The 16,569-nt window shown below is 43.1% G+C and overlaps 2 non-coding genes across 2 annotated transcripts; both read right to left on the bottom strand.

Annotated features, from left to right (window-relative positions):
- Positions 1–13,729: 13,729 nt before the first annotated feature.
- Positions 13,730–13,836, bottom strand: LOC112087404. The gene has a single exon (XR_002900085.1). It is a non-coding gene; the product is annotated as a small nucleolar RNA R71 (small nucleolar RNA).
- Positions 13,837–15,443: 1,607 nt separating this feature from the next.
- LOC112087403 lies at positions 15,444–15,550 on the bottom strand. Its single transcript, XR_002900084.1, has one exon. It is a non-coding gene; the product is annotated as a small nucleolar RNA R71 (small nucleolar RNA).
- Between the last annotated feature and the right edge of the window lie 1,019 nt (positions 15,551–16,569).

Raw genomic sequence — 16,569 nt, 5'->3', positions numbered from 1 at the left:
GGAGCAGTCGAACTGGTGGCAGCTCCGATGACATTCCCGACGATGCTACTCTAGGAGAGTACATGCTGACCCAAGCCAGACCGAGAAGAAGAAGCTATGTGATGAGATTGCTCCAGCACTCGAGGGAAACACGAGGACCTCCCGAGCCACCACAGATTCTATACATTGGGAGGGAGACCAACCCGAGAGTGGACTATGCAAGGCGTTTCAAGAAGCTGAACATCAAACCCACGCCTTGCATTGATTATCATACACTCGAGATGCTTGGAATCTTAGAGGATGTGATCTGGTGCATCGATGCACATAAGCTGAGACCCTACATGGAGCTGAACCTTCCGACTTATCTTGAGCTAGTCCGTGAGTTTTTAGCGACCATTACACTCCACCACACAAAGAGGAGGAACCCCCGACCATCGGATGGAATCTTGTCATTCTCTATCCGCGGACAGCCTTATTCTCTCACCATTTCCAAGGTTTGTGAAGCTCTTAAGCTTCCATACACTGATGGCATTTACCTTGAAGATGAACCTGATCTTAACCTGTGGAGAGAGATGGGTCATGGAGCCTATGATAGTGGGAGATCTAAATCAACCCTTCTTAGCCACCCAGCAGTGAGAGTTGTGCACAAACTCTTAGCACACACGATCTTCTCTAGAGCCAACATGGGAGGTGTTTTGAAGACTGAGCTTGTTACACTTCAGATCCCATTTATGGACGACCCACGACTTGCGTGCTTCGCCTGGATCATAGCGCAGAATATGGTAAAGGTGAAGCATGATTTACATGGTTGCGAGGACGCTACTCCAGCTTTCGGGAGTGCTATTACAGCGATACTACAGGCTGTAGGATTCGATTTCTCATCTGATGATCCACTTCTGGATGTCTGGTATGATCTACTTTATCTCTCTCGCGATCACACTATCTCTCGTGCCGCTTTCGATCCAGACAGGTTTGGTTACGAGTATTGCACTGGCACTGAGGAGCACCGAGTCCGCTTACCTTCAGCATCTATCCCGAGATTGAGCAACGGAGGACGCCCTCGATGGACTCCGGAATCCGATGATTTTCTGCCATCCGTACCTCGTCTACCATTCACCATTGGCCAATACATAGTGGCCAAGGCGAAACATGATGCAGCTGCGGCCCGTGCTCATTTTCAGCCATCTATTTCGACCGGCCACACATCATCATCTACATCATCACACACTCATTCTGATCTGGAGCGCAGATTTGAGAGACAGGAACGACGCTTTGAGCGCGTTGTCACCTTCTTACAGGAGCAGCACCATTTCACAGACGACACTTCGGAGGATGAGTGATTGATCAGCACTTCACTACCATCACGGTTCTATCATCATTTTCTTTTCTTTTATCTTATTTTATTTTATTTCGCTTTTATTCACCATCTTCTCACCAACTTTTTCACATTGGGGACAGTGTGATTTAAGTCTAGGGGAGGATGTCTATCCGCACTAATCATTTTCCTGCTTTGCTTTTAAATTTCAAGTACTTTATAAATTTTAATATGTAACCTATTCGACATTAAGTATTTTTCAGGAAGGTTTGACGCAAAACTATGATGATTTAGACCTGCACACTTCGACACTATGCATGATAGCTCATTTGCGGTTAGCACTAGACTAGGCGGTAGCTAGAGTACTTGCACTACGAACTCCCACCAGAGGACTTCTATTCATGGAGATTCTTTCTGACAGGATATACTAGCTCATTTTATTTGGACTTAATATTGATACCTAATTTTCTCATCATTGATTTTAGGCAGGCATCGACATACACATCTAGGACGTCTTTTACCCTCACTTTTACCACTCTTTGTCGTCCTAGATGACCAGTTTATCTTTATCTGGTACCATACCCTAAACCCAAAACCCTTGTTTTCAATCCTCATGCATTCTCTCTTTAGTTTATATAAGCAGATATGTGCAAAAACGTCGGAGAGAAGAGGAGCGACGCAGTTTTCAGTCACTCACAAAGGAGACTGAATGGAATTGGGAAGGAAGAGTATCAGAAACATAATAAAGCTTTACAAGACAGATATTAACTGGTAAATTCGTGCTCTCTAAGACTCTATATCTAAAGATGTTCCCTTTCTCTAAAAAAAAAAAAAAAACGTGAAAAGAGAAAGGAAAACAAAAAGCCTAATGAGTCTTATATTGTCAAAATTTATGGAGCAATGAGAAACCACTATTCGTCTAAGTAGCTATTGTTTTGAAAGATTTACAAAAATCTAATTCTGGGGGAGTTTGGAGAGAACCTGAGGAAGAAGACCAGGAATCTATGTCACATTATATGGATCATTTCAATATATTTTACAGGCGTTTTTACTCCATTTTCAAAGGTTTTCAAAGGATTTCTATGTTTCCGGATTTTAAAAGACTTTTCAGGTAATTTGGGATAAAGAGGCACAAAATAGAACAAAAAGACTCTTTTGGATAATTGCAGACCGTCAGAACTCTCATGGAGAGACGAAGACCTTCTCACCGTCTGATCACCCTCAAAATTGGACAACTTATAGAAGAATCAACCAGCTTTCAAATGCACTTGGTTTCGAGACATTCCAACGGTTGGATCTCAAGATATTCCATTAGCCCCGGAGCCACTCGAAATCGGTCAGCAACTCACCGACCGCGGCCAACAAGCTATTTGCTGCAGTCAGAAGCTTCCCGACTGCGGCCAAAAAAGCCAATTGCCGCGGTCACAACACTCCCGACCGCGGCAATCAAGGTCCGAATTAAAGCCTACATATCTGAAGCCCAAATTCATTCTCAGCCTCAATTCCGGAACCCTAGAAACCATGGAGTATTGGAGACTATAAATACATGTCATTTAGGTCGTTTTTAGGGACAACCCTTCATACTTTACAGAAACCATTTTCCTTTAGCCGTTTTATAAGATTTTTGTAGAAGATTGTTCACGTCCGAGTTCTTCAATAGAGAAGCTTTCTTTATCTATTTTCTTTACTGTTTTTCATTACTTTTATTAAAACCATGTCTGACTCAGCCATGTCTGAGTAGATCCCGAGTTGGGCTTAGGGTTCCCGAAAGGGGCTCACATAATCGATTAAGACATCTAGGTTTATAGATCTGGGATTTCGACCTGTTCTCTGTTTATTCTTGTTCTTATTGCATGTATGCTTGATTGATTACCTAGTATCTGATCTAGATAGTTAGTGTTGCGAAAGTTTTCATTAAGTATCAGCCCTAGAATGAAACAGGCGATTTTTCCGTAGGAGTGGAAACCTACCTGCGGCGAGATCGTGAGTATTGACGAGTCTTGTGTAGCTCTTGCGTTCTCTCCCTTCCAGGGCCAGAGTGGAAACCTACTGGTCAGGGTTGCGAGAAACAGTTGGTTATGATCACGACAGTGACGTAGTCATACCGCCGTACTCTAGCTCTAGAACCCATATATCGTTATCTGTCAATCTCAATCTATCTACCTTAGTGTTAAAACCGATTATGATCCCTTAGAGTTCCCAAAAGCTCAGCGTTTTTAGCCATAGTTTACAATTCCATCGATTTTTACTTGCTTTCTTAGACCTTCATTTCAATTTCCTTAGTTCGTTATTTACTTACTTTATTTACTTTTCATGCGATATTTTACTTGCCTTATTCTTGTTTAGTTCGATATTTTACTTATTCCATTTGCATTTCATTCGATTTTCTTTACTTGCTTTTTAGGATATATTTATTTGCTTTCTTTTGCTTTAGTTTAATTCAAGAAAAACAACCAACCTTTAAAACCAATTTAGTCTAGACATAAAGTTAAAAACCGTAGAAGAATACCAGGCACACAAATCTCTGTGGATTTGATCCCTAAATACTACAACTGATTAGCTGTGCACTTGCGGCTTTCTTTTGTTTTGTTAAGGGTAAAACTTGTTCCCTCACGCAGTTGACACCACATCATATTGGCCAATGGTGAATGGTAGACGAGGTACAGATGGCAGAAAATCATCGGATACCGGAGTCCATCGTGGGCGTCCTCCGTTGCACAATCTCGGGATAGATGCTGAAGGTAAACGGACTCGGTGCTCCTCGGTGCCAGTGCAATACTTGTAACCAAACCTGTCTGGATCGAAAGCGGCACGAGAGATAGTGTGATCGCGAGAGAGATAAAGTAGATCATACCAGACATCGGGAAGTGGATCATCAGATGAGAAATCGAATCCTACAGCCTGTAGTATCGCTGTAATAGCACTCCCGAAAGCTGGAGTAGCGTCCTCGCAACCATGTAAATCATGCTTCACCTTTACCATATTCTGCGCTATGATCCATGCGAAGCAGGCGAGTCGTGGGTCATCCATAAACGGAATCTGAAGTGTGATGAGCTCAGTCTTCAAAACACTTCCCATGTTGGCTCTAGAGAAGATCGTGTGTGCTATGAGTTTGTGCACAACTCTCACTGCTGGGTGGCTAAGAAGGGCTGACTTCGATCTCCCACTATCATAGGTTCCATGACCCATCTCTCTCCACAGGCTAAGATCAGGTTCATCTTCAAGGTAAATGCCATCAGTGTATGGAAGCTTAAGATGCCATCTGTCCGCAGATAGAGAATGACAGGATGCCATCTGATGCTTTGGGGTTCCTCCTCTTCGTGTGGTGGAGTGTAATAGTCGCTAAAAGCTCACGGACTAGCTCAGGATAAGTCGGAAGGTTCAGCTCCATGTAGGGTCTCAGCTTAAGTTTATCGATGTACCAGATCACATCCTCTCTGATTCCAAGCATCTCGAGTGTATGATAATCAATGCAAGGCGTGGGTTTGATGTTCAACTTCTTGAAACGCCTTGCATAGTCCACTCTCGGGTTTGTCTCCCTCCCAATGTATCGAATTTGTGGTGGCTCGGGAGCTGCTCGTGTTTCTCTTGAGTGCTGGAGCAGTCTCATCACATAGCTTCTTCTTCTTGGTCTGGCTTGGTTCAGCATGTACTCTCCTAGAGTAGCATCATCGGGAATGTCCTCGGAGCTGCCACCAGTGCGACGGCTCCTTCGGGATCTGGTTTCGTCCATTTTCTGCAAAATGAAATGATTCTTGGAAAAAGAATGAATATGGATGCTGATTTTAACACATTAAGATCTGTTATACTAATACTAGTATAAAGAGATTAATTAAAACCATGAGCAAGCAAAATTTATATTGAATCAGAGAAATCAAGTAGTTCATGACTAAATTCGGATTTTTTATGTTCTTAACATAGAAATCTTCTAAAAATCGGTTTTGATGAGCAATTTCCATGTAAATTCTAAAGACTACCCAATACTAATCACTAATCACACAAGACTAAATCAAATTCATCAATTTTGCTGTTCCAAATTCAATTTTTATTAAGCATGTAGAATCCAAATTTCAAAAATCTCAATTTCTCCTAAGCTAGGTGCTAAAATCGATTTTTAGATAACCTAAATGGATAATCTATCATTCTTAAGCTATTTCCACCATCAATAGACCAAGATTTTGGGTTTTTAAAGAAAACCCTAAGTTCAAAATCGAGTAAGAATGGTGAGTTTGAGGTTCATACCTTGCTGGAAATAGAGAATTGATGGCAGAATTGAAATCAGCTTTGAAAAAGAGTGAGGTTTGAGCCAAAAATCTCTTAAAAAGTTTAAAAATTGAAAAATGTGTTCTTTCTCCGAAATCTCTAAGTCTTTTGGAAGAGAAGAGAAGAAAGAGTTTTGATCCAAAAAGTTTGTTTATTTTCTTTAAAAAGCGTTTTTGAAGCAAAAACGGAAAATTTCTGGAAATTTTTAAGTTTACGGGAACTTACCTTTTCTTGTTTGCACATTAAAAAAGTTTAAAACTTACGGAGGATCTTTTCGGGTTTTACCGGGAACATTTCGAGAAACACCGGGAATCACCAGGCAACACCGGGAAATACCAGGCAACACCGGGAAATACCGAAAAATGGCAGAAATCCGCGGCATCACCTCAACGACCGCGGTGATTGAGGGCTCGGCCGCGGTCACGTTCACGGTGCTGCGGTCGATGCACCCTTGGCCGCGGCTGTTTCGGCGACTTGCACATCTAACTTTTTACGTGCGAAGATAAAGATTCAAACTTACCATTCAGATCATTGTACATGCAGTCCACTTTCACGTTCACGTCTTTAGATGCTTTTTCGTTCGTCATAACAAGCTATTGGATTGACTGTTCAAGTCTACCGATTTGTGAAGCTAGCTGGTTCGTCGTGACTCCCTGCTGTTGTACAAATTGATTGTTAAAACCCGTACCTTGGTAGTTATATGGCTATCGCGGTTGATATGGTACTATTCCCCCAAAGTTTCCACCTTGAAACTTGTTTTGGAAGGATTTTTGCTGAGGTGGGTTGTACTGATCTTGAGGATTCTCCACATTTGGATTGCGGTAAGAGAGATTGTTGTAATTTGCATTCCGGAAGTTGTTGTTGAAGTTGTTTGTTGGAGCGATTTTGGTATGGCACCAGTGCTCCTACATAGTTCACATCTTCTTCTTGAAATGCTTGATTAATGTGATCGATCTCACTAGGTCCTTCATCTTCTGCGCCATTGTTGGTTTCACAGGCATGGATCGGGCGATTGTTGCTCTTCAGAAGCTGGCTCACAATGTTCTTCAACTCGGTTATCTCCTTGTTGTCTGTTCCGGCTTGCTTCATCGATCGATCGTATTCAGGACAGTCATTGCTATTGGCTTGAGCCAAATTTTCGATGAGAGCTCTTCCTTGGGTTATCGTCTTTTGCCCAAAATCTCCATTGCTAGCTGTATCAAGTGAAATTTTGTATTTTGGTTGCAAACCTCGGTAAAATGTGCTCAGCAGGCTTGATCCATGAAATCCATGGTGAGGGCAATCACGTTCATACTCCTAAGCTTCATAGAAAGATTCAGTTGGCCCTTGTTGAAAGGTTGAGATCTTCGTTCTCAAATTGTTCGACCTTGACTTAGTGTAGAAGTGGTTTAGGAAATCAGTTCTACATTCTTCCCAATTGGTAATCGATCCGGCAGGCAAAGACTTCAACCAACAGTGAGCTTTATCTGCTAATGAAAAAGGGAACAACTTACACTTTAAATAGTCAGGTTGAACTTGGTTTGTTCTCATCATGCTGCAAATTTCTTCAAAAAGCTCGATATGGTCCATTGGGTGCTCAGAAGGAACTCCATGGAACTGGTTTTGCTTCACCAATGAGATGATTTGAGGCTTGACTTCAAACTCATTCCGGTTTGGAAATGGTACTTGAATTGCAGATCGATTCTGAAAATTTTGAGTAGGTGCATCAAAATCAGCTCTGCGATGGTTCCTGGCTTGTCTTCGGTGTTGATTTTCTGGCGGAATGGGGCCGTGAATGCGTTTATTCGGCTGCATTGCTGGGTGGTCATCATCGGCTGCATTGATGGGTGGATCAAGGTTTTCACGTCCTTCTCTCTCTCGGTTCTGGTGGTTTCTTGGAAGAACCTCATCCTCCTCTCCATCTTGTCGAGCATGATCACCTTCTATGTGATCATTCTCTTCGTTTTCTCCATGTTCGGACCCGTCTTGGTCCATATTTAAATTTTGATTAATAGGATCTCCAGGCTGGTCGTCGTTGGTCATTCCTTGCGTTTGTCTAAGTCTTCGAAGTTCTCTTTCATGTCTGTCTATCTCGTCTAGAATTGGAATGTCTCCTGCAGGTCTACGCCTGGTAGTCATGCAATTCAGAGAAAAACAAAAGAAGGGAAAGATAGTTCAGAAAAACTTTAAGAAAGAACTAGAGATCAGGTGTCTAGAACAGAAGTTAAAACAAGAAAAATAGCAAAAGGCAGCGAAACAAATCCCCGGCAACGGCGCCAAAAATTTGATGGTCGTGTCAACTGCGTGAGGGAACAAGTTTTACCCTTAACAAAACAAATGAAAGCCGCAAGTGCACAGCTGATCAGTTGCAGTATTTAGGGATCGAATTGTGCCTGGTATTCTTCTACGGTTTTTTTAACTTTATGTCTAGACTAAATTGGTTTTAAAGGTTGGTTGTTTTTCTTGCGAATTAAACTAAAACAAAAGAAAGCAAATAAATCTATCCTAAAAAGCAGGTAAGAAAATCGAATGAAATGCAATTAGAATAAGCAATATCGAATGAAAGACTAATAAGGCAAGTAAAATATCGCATGAAAGGTAAATAAAGCAAGTAAATAATGGACTAAGGAAATTGAAATGCAGGTCTAAGAAAGCAAGTAAAAATCGATGGAATTGTAAACTATGGCTAAAAACGCTGAACTTTTGGGAACTCTAACGGATCATAGTCGGTTTTAACACTAAGGTAGATAGATTGGGATTGACGGATAACGATATATGGGTTCTAGAGCTAGAGTACGGCGGTATGACTACGTCACTGTCGTGATCATAACCAACTGTTTCTCGCAACCCTGACCAGTAGGTTTCCACTCTGGCCCTGGAAGGGAGAAAACGCAAGAGCTGCACAAGACTCGTCAATACTCACGATCTCGCCGCAGGTAGGTTTTCACTCCTACGGAAAAATCGCCTATTTCTTTATAGGGCTGATACTTAATGAAAACTTTCGCAACACTAACTATCTAGATCAGATACTAGGTGATCAATCAAGCATACATGCAATAAGAACAAGAATAAACAGAAAACAGGTCGAAATCCCAAATCTATAAACCTTGATGTCTTAATCGATTATGAGAGCCCCTTTCGTGAACCCTAAGCCCAACTCGGGATCTACTCAGACATGGCTGAGTTCGACATCATCATTGGTTTTAATAAAAGTAATGAAAAACAGTAAAGAAAAGAGATATAGAAAGCTTCTCTATTGAAGAACTCGGACTTGAACAATCTTCTACAAAAATCTCATAAAAACGGCTAAATGAAAAGGGTTTCTGTAAAGTATGAAGGGTTGTGTCTAAAAACGACCTAATTGACATGTATTTATAGTCTCCAATACTCCATGGTCTCTAGGGTTCCGGAATTGAGGCTGAGAATGACTTTGGGCTTCAGATAAGTGGGCTTTAACTCGGAGATTGATTGCCGCGGTCGGGAGTGTTGTGACCGCGGCAATTGGCTTGTTGGCCGCGGTCGGGAAGCTTCTGACCGCGGCAAATAGCTTGTTGGCCGCGGTCGCGTGAGTTTCTGACCGACTTCGAGTGGGTCTGGGGCTAATGGAATATCTTGAGATCCAACGATTGGAATGTCTCCAAACTAAGTGCATATGAAAGCTGGTTGATTCTTCTATAAGTTGTCCAATTTTGAGGGTGATCAGACGGTGAGAAGGTCTTCGTTTCTCCACGAGAGTTCTGACGGTCTGCATTTATCCAAACGAGTCTTTTTGTTCCATTTTGTGCCTCTTTATCCCAAATTACCTGAAAAATCTTTTAAAATCCGGAAACATAGAAATCCTTTGAAAACCTTTGAAAATGGAGTAAAAACACCTGTAAAAGATATTAAAATGATCCATAAAAATGGTCAAAATCCGGTGTTATCACATTGTCACCACCTCGGATCAGGGACGCGTCCGCCTCGGCGCCCCCTTCGTCTCGGTCCAAAGCACGATTCATCACGACACCTCGATTTATCTAGATCCAAGGGTTCTTCACCTTGGTTCGTGTCTTTAGATCTGAGAGATTGGCCTGAGAAAGCCGGCGGTGTAAAATCTTGTTGGCGGCACAGAGGAGAGTCGACGGAAGCAGCAAAAACCCTAGCCGAAAAGTAAAATAATTTAAAGAGAGAAAGAAGAGAGAAGGGAGAGCTGCCTTTATTAGAATTTGAGAAGCAGGATTTATGAGAAGAATGAAAGCAAATAGTGGTAAAAGTGATGGTAAAAGATGTCCTAGATTTGTATGTCGATGCTTTTTACCGCGGCAAATAGCTTGTTCGCCGCGGTCGCGTGAGTTGCTGACCGACTTCGAGAGGCTCCGGGGCTAATGGAATATCTTGAGATCCAACCATTGGAATGTCTCCAAACCAAGTGCATTTGAAAGCTGGTTGATTCTTCTATAAGTTGTCCAATTTTGAGGGTGATCAGACGGTGAGAAGGTTTTCGTCTCTCCATAAGAGTTCTGACGGTCTGCATTTATCCAAAAGAGTCTTTTTGTTCTATTTTGTGCCTCTTTATCCCAAATTACCTGAAAAGTCTTTTAAAATCCAGAAACATAGAAATCCTTTGAAAACCTTTGAAAATGGAGTAAAAACACCTGTAAAAGATATTAAAATGATCCATAAAAATGGTCAAAATCCGGTGTTATCACACATCAGGGAGAGGCCACAGTTTTTAAGGAAGAGATTTGTGCGAATCAGGCATGCGGTACAGTAAAAAAACGATCCCAAGCCGCACAATAACTCGCAGTTTACTCCGAGTTGGACGTGCGGGTTTGTTCAAAGACAAGTGATATGTCTATATTTTACATCATTTGAAGTGCATTTTAGAGTCCTCATCATGTGTTTTCCCATGTAAATTGAGTCTTTAGGCATGAAAATAGGATTTAGGGCTTGCATTAGGTCCCAAAGAGTTTTGCATGTTTTGAAGTCTTTATCAGGTGCTTTGGGAGTCATTTGGAGCTTAAGAAGAGTAGCAGAGAAGAAGACGGTGAAGAAAAGGGTCAAAAATGGTGAAAACCGCTTGGAGGAATTTCTCGGCCAAATCGCGTACCGGACGGACAGAAACCTTGGTCAAAATCCTTACCGATCGCTCATTACCGGTCCAAATCCTTACCGATCGCTCATTACCGGCCAAAATCTTTACCGATCGACCAAAATCAGCCTGGGTCGAAGATCGGGTGCAAAATACCACGGGGTGAGTTTTTGGCCGAGGCGAGGAAATTTTTACGACCAAAAAGCTTACCGCGGTACACAGCCCTCGGTGATTTTCCTTACCGCGGGAAGCTTTTCTCGACCAAAATTTGTCCTTGTCCGCGCATTTCAAAGATCTGCAATCCGGGGAACCTTCCGGTCCAAACCAGTTGGCGGGGTCTTCAGCAAAGTTGGAGATAATCAAGCAAAGATCCCAGAACATTTGGAATCATCCAATTCGGACCAGTGGGGAGAAAGATACAGCCTCCGGAAGATGCACCAACATTACGCGCATCCGAGAACCGAAAACAGCGGAGTCCAAAGGTCACGGCGGACGGAGCCTTTCCGGACCGAATCAGCTTGCCCGGTCTGCATCAAAGTGAGATCTGTGAAGGACCTTTTTAGAACATTTGGGATCGCTCAGTTCGGAGCAGTGGTTCGAAAGATAAAGTCTCCGGAGTTCACATCGGTCCAAAAAGCTTATTTTCCGGTGATTCCAATGCGGTTCAAAGATGTGAAATCCAGGAAGCCTTCCACTTCCCAAGCTCTGACGGTTTCTTCACCAAAGTTCGAGCTTATTGAGTCATCTTGCCTATGGAACTGGTCCCAGAGCTTTAGGAGTCTTGGATTGAAAGTTACTGTCTCCGGAAGGCAACATGGTCGATACGAGTCCAAATTAGTTGCGATACGCGCTAAGTATTTTCTCAGGGCTCGGTATCATTACCTCGACATCGGCCAAGTCAAGGCTCATATTTTGGGAGTATTCTGAACTAGGCCTCGTGCTGACGCCTCGGCACGTTGGAATCAAGGCATGCACACGTAAGAAATGAAGCTGGAAACGACTAAGTGTTGAACATGTACCTCGGTGTAATGACCTCGGCGTGCATGCCGGACCCTGTTCTCCCGAACCCCTCGACTACCAAGCGCCTCGGCATTTTATGCCGAGGTCCATCGTCACAAACCCAGAATCAAGAACAAGGCGGCTCAAGAACACACACGTGAAGATGGATCAAAGACTAGGGTTCATGCATGTTCTTGACGTGTTCTTCACGAGATCTTCATTTGGATCTGGACTCACGTGCACTCCTCGACATGAAGACCTCGTCTTCACTCTCCGACACACCGTGGCGCTCACCCATCAACCCAAGAACGCGGTTCAGTACCCGGTTTGTTCCGGGCTGACCCGCGACACTTTCCCTTTGCTATAAATACATTTTGAGACTAAAAACCTAAAAAATTATCTTATCTGTTTTAGCTCTAAGAACTTACCTCTTTTGTGAAACTTGATTAATCTAATCCGATATCTCGTTTTTGCATCAGAAATCTTGTTCTTTCTTTATGTCCTTTATCATCAAACATCAAACTCCTCATCATGACAAGCTACACGTCTTGCAAAAGACTTAGTGAGCTCGTTATGATTAGTGAGTAGTCGTTTAAAGCGGCTGTAGATGAGTAGATTAGGGTGCTTTCAAGGGAGATTAGTGGGTTTAGGTATCTAGTCTTGCATGTTTCATTCTTTAACCGACGAGATCTCTAGGCTGGATCCAAGCACATCACTTGAGGTTCAGATCTGAGACATATCTCGCATCAAAAGTGTTTGTAGAAATGTCTGAACCACTCGGTTAAGGGTTTAAGAGTCTTTCATCGCGAGAGTGATAGTTTGTTCTTTTAAATGACATTTTTGAACTGATTCTTATTGCTGATTGATTCGTGCTTCTCAAAAGACATTTTTGGTAGGAAGGAGGATCAGTTTAGATGCTTAATACTTTCATGAGAAGATTAACATGCCTTGAGTTCAAAGTTAAATGAAACCGCTTGATAAAATGATTCATTAACCCACTAGTTAAACTTGGAAGCACCTGAGTCGATTACCTCGTCTAAAGTCTCTTCTTTTATTGCATATTGTCATCATCTGAATCGTTTAGTTGTCATTTGGATCTTAGCTTTTTTTTAAATCTCGTTGATTGCCTTATTTTTATGCTTATTTGCTTGCCACTTAGTTAGTAAAAACCTTCACCTTTCTGTCTTGACTTAAGCGAACAAATAACATGGACTAGTGTCTCGTTGACAAGCCTGGATTGACACCTCTTTATGCTACTTTGACAAGGGGATTGATAGCCCTGAGACCCTAAAAAGTCTTGTCTATTAATTGGCGCCGTTGCCAACTTGTCGGAGCATTAGTCTCTTGTTTGTTCTTGAGTTCAAGATTTTTCTTTTCTTTGTTTTACTAACTTCTTTGCAAGTTCTTGCTTTGATCTCAGGTGCATGAAAACCAGGTCTCGGAGCACAGAACCGCCTTTACCGTACGACAATAACATCAACCGGATTGAGAGGCGAGCTCGCGAGAGGGAACGACACTTTGAACGACTTGGAATGGCAGAACAGCAAAGGATTAAGCAACAGGCTCAAGAAGCCGAGCACCAGGCTTAGGCTAATCAGGCGCAGGCAGGCAGGAATGAACAACAAGCCTATGTTAACCAACAACAGGCTCAAAGGAACGAGAGGCTTGCTCAGCAAAACCAACAACAAGCTAATAGGAACGAGCACCAAGCCCACCATGTTCATCCGCCACCGCCACAAGCTCAGAGACAACCTCCTCCGGTCTTTGTTGGAGAGAACGACCGAGCTAATGCGCACCAATACCGAGCTGGGATTCAAGCTCCACCGGTTCAGAATAACAAATTTGAAGTTAAAGCTTCCCTGCTCAATATGGTGCAGAACTCAAAGTTCCACGGTCTAGCCGGAGAAGACCCTCTTGAGCATCTAGATCAGTTTGATCGGGTTTGCGACTTAACCAAGATCAATGGTGTCTCGGAAGATAGCTTCAAGCTACGCTTGTTCCCATTCAGCCTCGGTGATAAAGCTCACCAGTGGGAAAAGAACCTCCCGAGGGGTTCTATACAAACCTGGGAGCAGTGTAAACTGGCGTTCTTATCAAAGTTCTTTTCCACATCACGCACGGCTAAGCTCAGAAACCAGATCTCAAGCTTCACGCAGCACAACAACGAGAGCTTTAGCGAGGCTTGGGAACGGTTTAGAAGCTACACTAACCAATGCCCACACCACGGCTTCTCAGAGGCATCCCTCTTGAGTACTTTATACCGAGGTGCACTCCTCAAGATCAGAAACCAACTCGATACAGCTTCAAATGGAAATTTTCTTGGGAAAGAGATCAATGCGGCAATGGAACTGGCAAGATTAACATGCTTCTAGTCTTGCATGTTTCATTCTTTAACCGACGAGATCTCTAGGCTGGATCCAAGCACATCACTTGAGGTTCAGATCTGAGACATATCTCGCATCAAAAGTGTTTGTAGAAATGTCTGAACCACTCGGTTAAGGGTTTAAGAGTCTTTCATCGCGAGAGTGATAGTTTGTTCTTTTAAATGACATTTTTGAACTGATTCTTATTGCTGATTGATTCGTGCTTCTCAAAAGACATTTTTGGTAGGAAGGAGGATCAGTTTAGATGCTTAATACTTTCATGAGAAGATTAACATGCCTTGAGTTCAATGTTAAATGAAACCGCTTGATAAAATGATTCATTAACCCACTAGTTAAACTTGGAAGCACCTGAGTCGATTACCTCGTCTAAAGTCTCTTCTTTTATTGCATATTGTCATCATCTGAATCGTTTAGTTGTCATTTGGATCTTAGCTTTTTTTTAAATCTCGTTGATTGCCTTATTTTTATGCTTATTTGCTTGCCACTTAGTTAGTAAAAACCTTCACCTTTCTGTCTTGACTTAAGCGAACAAATAACATGGACTAGTGTCTCGTTGACAAGCCTGGATTGACACCTCTTTATGCTACTTTGACAAGGGGATTGATAGCCCTGAGACCCTAAAAAGTCTTGTCTATTAATTGGCGCCGTTGCCAACTTGTCGGAGCATTAGTCTCTTGTTTGTTCTTGAGTTCAAGATTTTTCTTTTCTTTGTTTTACTAACTTCTTTGCAAGTTCTTGCTTTGATCTCAGGTGCATGAAAACCAGGTCTCGGAGCACAGAACCGCCTTTACCGTACGACAATAACATCAACCGGATTGAGAGGCGAGCTCGCGAGAGGGAACGGCACTTTGAACGACTTGGAATGGCAGAACAGCAAAGGATTAAGCAACAGGCTCAAGAAGCCGAGCACCAGGCTCAGGCTAATCAGGCGCAGGCAGGCAGGAATGAACAACAAGCCTATGTTAACCAACAACAGGCTCAAAGGAACGAGAGGCTTGCTCAGCAAAACCAACAACAAGCTAATAGGAACGAGCACCAAGCCCACCATGTTCATCCGCCACCGCCACAAGCTCAGAGACAACCTCCTCCGGTCTTTGTTGGAGAGAACGACCGAGCTAATGCGCACCAATACCGAGCTGGGATTCAAGCTCCACCGGTTCAGAATAACAAATTTGAAGTTAAAGCTTCCCTGCTCAATATGGTGCAGAACTCAAAGTTCCACGGTCTAGCCGGAGAAGACCCTCTTGAGCATCTAGATCAGTTTGATCGGGTTTGCGACTTAACCAAGATCAATGGTGTCTCGGAAGATAGCTTCAAGCTACGCTTGTTCCCATTCAGCCTCGGTGATAAAGCTCACCAGTGGGAAAAGAACCTCCCGAGGGGTTCTATACAAACCTGGGAGCAGTGTAAACTGGCGTTCTTATCAAAGTTCTTTTCCACATCACGCACGGCTAAGCTCAGAAACCAGATCTCAAGCTTCACGCAGCACAACAACGAGAGCTTTAGCGAGGCTTGGGAACGGTTTAGAAGCTACACTAACCAATGCCCACACCACGGCTTCTCAGAGGCATCCCTCTTGAGTACTTTATACCGAGGTGCACTCCTCATGATCAGAAACCAACTCGATACAGCTTCAAATGGAAATTTTCTTGGGAAAGAGATCAATGCGGCAATGGAACTAGTCGAGAACCTAGCCATGTCCAATGATACGTATGGCGAGGACTTTGATACAGTGAACAGTACAGAGGGCTCCAGTGATGAACAACGTATGAAAAAGGATATAAGAGAGCTTCAGAGCAAGCTTGACAAGGTTTTGATGGCGACTCAAAAGCCAATACACTTTGTAGGCGAGTTTGATGAGCAAGGGCCAAGTTTTGACAATGTTAATGAAGATGGTCTAACTTAAGAAGAGCTGAACTACATAGGGAATCAGCAGAGGTATCAGAGGTTTAACAACTACAACAGTAACCCAAACCTCTCATACAGAAACCCGAATGTAGCTAACCCTCAAGACCAAGTGTACCCTGCTCAGCAACAACAACAAAGCTATGCTCAAAAGGCTCCTTTTCAGAATACCTTCCAGCCCAAGCAACAGTTCAGTGGGCAACAGCACAGCTACACTCAGCAGAATCAAGCGGCTCAGGGTAATAACTTCACCAGCCAACCGCAGCATCACAAGTTTCCACCAGGGTTCAATCCGCAGCCGATGGGTAATCAGCAACAGAATCAGGGAACGAGTCAGAATCAGATGGGGAACGATGTCTGTGGAATCTTACAGCAACTGTTACAGGGTCAGGAGAGAGTGGAGAGCCAGCATGCGACAATGCAGCAAGATATCAGAGAGCTTAAGCAGAATCAAGCCTCTACATCATCCCGAGGCCCGGCTTTACCAGGTAAACCGGAGCCAAACCCCAAGGAGTATGTGAACGCCATTACATTGAGGAGTGGTAAAGCACTACAAGCTCCAACGCCTAAGACAAAGCTCATTGAGGCCAATGAGCAATTAGAGGGGGAGGCAGCCTCAGGTGATGCGTGTAAAGAAGCGGATTTTGAAAAGGAACCGATCAAGGACAAAGGAA

This window comes from Eutrema salsugineum, unplaced genomic scaffold (genome assembly GCF_000478725.1).
Source record: "Eutrema salsugineum unplaced genomic scaffold, Eutsalg1_0 scaffold_18, whole genome shotgun sequence".
Classification (NCBI taxonomy): Eukaryota; Viridiplantae; Streptophyta; class Magnoliopsida; order Brassicales; family Brassicaceae; genus Eutrema; species Eutrema salsugineum.
This window is presented reverse-complemented; position numbering and strand designations above follow the sequence as displayed.